We start from the raw sequence: 3,784 nt of genomic DNA, 5'->3' as shown, positions 1-3,784 counted from the left end.
GTGACGAGGGAGCTTTTCGGAGTTCTGGGTGTTGAAGAAGAGGAAGGCCTTGTGGAGGGCGATGGTGTAGTTGTCGAGAAGGGGTGGCTTGTGGTGGTGGTGGGGGACGATTTTGACAATGAGAGTGATGAAGCCAAAGAGGAAGGCAAAGACAGTGAGGGTGTCGAGGGTCCAGATGAAGAGCTTGCGGCTAACAATGATGTAGCCAAGATCAACAAACACAATTTTTAATAATAGAAAGAGGTTCTTGAAGAGGTTGACCATTTGAGAAATGAACTTATGGTTGATATGTGTGTTCTAGTGATTTATTTAGTCTTTAGAAAATGAGATTTTCACTTTTTCACATGAAGTAGTGTTATCGATTTTTCAAGTTGGTGTTGATATTCTAGGCATGAGATATGGTTAGAGAAAAAGTTGTAATGGGTGGTGCCAAAGAGAGTGAAAAGCATGGTGTTTCAGTCACTCGAGCAATGGCTAGCGCTGTTTTGGGGTAAAAAAAATAATTAACCACACTTTGTTAAAATAACGCACCTTTTCATCATCAAATCAGAATGTAACAGTGACAATCAATGTTGTTTTGTAACAATCAACGTCCAAATCTAGACTTAGAAATCACATTTATAGGATGACATAATTGAGGAATTAAATTCGTTAATAAATTTAAAAGGGGACTAAAATCGAAATTAAAGACAACTAGAAAGATTAAAAATATAATTTTACAAAAATATTAAGGAAAAGTCTTATTTCTTACTAAAGGTAGAAGTGTACTTTTCCCTCTTTAACCAATCCTAGTTTTGTTCTCTTAAATCCATGATTATTTGGTTTAACATCATATTGATATCATTTTTGCTTTTTCCTAGCATGTTAAACGAGCTATCTTGTTACATGCATTTTTTTTTATGTATCCATAGAATCATAATAATATTGGCATGTGAAAATTTCTAATATAACAATTTAAAAAATATTGACATTTTCTTCCACCTCGCATCACAGGCTGCCTAACAAAAGGCTTTCCCAACTTTATTAATATCTTTGACCTTTTCAAACAATTATCAGTCATCAATGACTTAGTAGGTTTTTTTTTTTTTTGAGTTGTCGTTAAAAAATTTTCTCCATCCTTTGGTTATGATGATTTTAAAGGAAAAGCAACCTACAATGTAGAGCTGGACAAATGGACCATGGCCCGTGGACTACCCATGAAACTCACAACCCATACGAAATATAAATATTGATATTTTGAGCCTATTTAAATTATAAGTTTTTTACATGAACACTCATGGGATTTTTACATTTTAATATAAAAAATATAATAGTAATAAATAATTTGTGTAAACAAAGTAAAATAAAAAATTTAAGTATTTTTTATATGGTTTAATGATTGGTGAATAGTGATCTAATATTTTGATTTAGTATAAAATCGCAGATTAAATAGACTTGATGTAAAAATATATTTTTAGGTAACTTAAGATATAAATTATGTTACCATTTTGGATAAATAATTTTTTATTAGACAATTTATAGTTAATTTTTAAAATAAATCAAATTTTACATTTTAAAACTTATTTTCTATTTTTTTAAATTTTTTTTTTCAAATGTGGGTCGGCCTATTATGCCTGCGGGACGGATAGGAGTTAAAATATATATATTAAAATGCAGACATCATAGAATGAATTTAGCCCCATGTTCGACTCTACTACAATCTACAACAAATACATTATTCTTATTTACAATAATCTAAGCACTTTAAATAGGTATTCTCTTTACATATAAGCCTTGCATGTTATCCATTTACACTTTATTATTGTAACAAATATCTCTATCATTTCCTAGTTGTTTGGACGTAAATATCAGCATAGAGATATATCATCATAAACTTGCACTTCCTAGTTGTTCAATGGAATTTGATGAATTTCCACACTGAATCAATTAAATTGATTTAAATAAATTATATTATTGGTTTTTTTTAATATAAATTCAAACTAGAACAGATATAATCACTTTAGTTTTAGTATACACTATCTTTTTTCAACTTTAACTAGCTAGACTCAATCAATTATATTTTTAATTTTTAAATAATACATTTTAACCTTTAGAGCTTGAATATTGTCATGAAGTCTTTTAATTTGGTCATCGGGTATTTAATGTAATTTTTTAATAGAATAAATGACAAATTTAATCCCTAAGTTTGTATTTTGTTGTCATTTTAATTTCTAAAATTAAAAAAAACTTACATAAGTTTCTAATTTTTTTAATAGTTTGACTTAAGTCCTTGAAATTGATTCATTTTTCTTATTGGTCTCTAAACTTATATTGTATAATCATTTATAACTCTAAGTTTGGGACCAAAATAAAAAAAATGGACTAATTTTAGAGACTTGAATGAAATCCATAAAAAACTCAGGAACTTATTTGAGTTCTTAAATTTAAGAACTAAAATGATACTGAAATAAAAATTTAATGATTAAATTGATCATTTATTCTTGATTATATTTAGGTAAAGAAATTAATCATATATATAAAGTGATAATTATAGGAAAAAAATATTAGGTGAAATAAATATTTTGTTATTAAATATTATATTGTAAAAAAATTCAAAATCCAAATCAGCCCAACCCAGGAAAACTCCTAACTAATAAACTGATCCAAGTCACGAAAACTCCTAATTAACAGTTTTGTATTTTTTTATTGAACGATTTATAATTATAATAACCTCGTTTAAAAATATTCTTATAAAATATATTTTTTATATTTAGTTTAGGGTTAAATTAGACTAAAATAAAATTAATAAAATTAAAGATTAGACCAATATTATATATTTCCTTAAATGAAAAGATAAAATATTTCTATTTTAAAATAGAAAAATAAATATTACATATTAAATAAAATATGAAAACTAAAATTGTATTTAAGTCTTATAAGTACATTACATTAATTTATCTCACACAATCCCTTATTTCTATTGAAAGAGAGATGAAAGAAATAAAATTAAATGAGGTGGGATTTACACTTTATATTATGTTTTAATTCAAAAAAATTATCTCAATTTACCTTCACTCAATTTTATTTTATTCTACCAAACATTTCATCATAAAATCTGATCGATCATCTTTATTAGAGTTTTCCTCTATCTAATCACGTTTTTTTATTCACAAAACTAAAATTCAAAACTTTTCTCAAAGAGAACATTGACTTAAATATGATTTTAATTCTTATACTATAGTTTATTGTCTTTTCATTTTTATTTATGGCTAGTAAAAAAATTGTATATAATTTTAGTCTCTAATTATTCTGAAAATTTAAGTTTTGGTCACTAGACAATTAAAAAACATTAATAATAATGTCATGCTAATATCATCATGTGCCACATCATCAAAAGATAATATTATAATTTTATCATCACATGTCACATCAACATAATGTCATGTCAGCATAAGTATCATGTCAATAATGTTATATCATCTTAAAGTCACATATACTAAAAAAATGAATTTACAAAAATTATAAATGAAAAAAGACATGAACTAAAAGAAAAAAATGACATATTTATAGATACAAATAAATATTGAAACCTTAGATATAATGTATAAATTTAATGTAAAATAAATAAAAAATAAAAAATAAAAAATTAGAAGAATTGAATTAAGAGATTCTAAACCATAGGATTTACTTTGCCATTTTTTTTTTTTGCTATTATATTTTGTATTAGTTGTTTTTAATGTGATAACTTTATATTTTTAAATATCTGTGTGTTGATTCATCACATGTTATTTTAAATAATTTTAAA

The sequence above is a fragment of the Glycine max genome, chromosome 13 (genome assembly GCF_000004515.6).
Source record: "Glycine max cultivar Williams 82 chromosome 13, Glycine_max_v4.0, whole genome shotgun sequence".
Taxonomy (NCBI): domain Eukaryota; kingdom Viridiplantae; phylum Streptophyta; class Magnoliopsida; order Fabales; family Fabaceae; genus Glycine; species Glycine max.
This window is presented reverse-complemented; position numbering follows the sequence as displayed.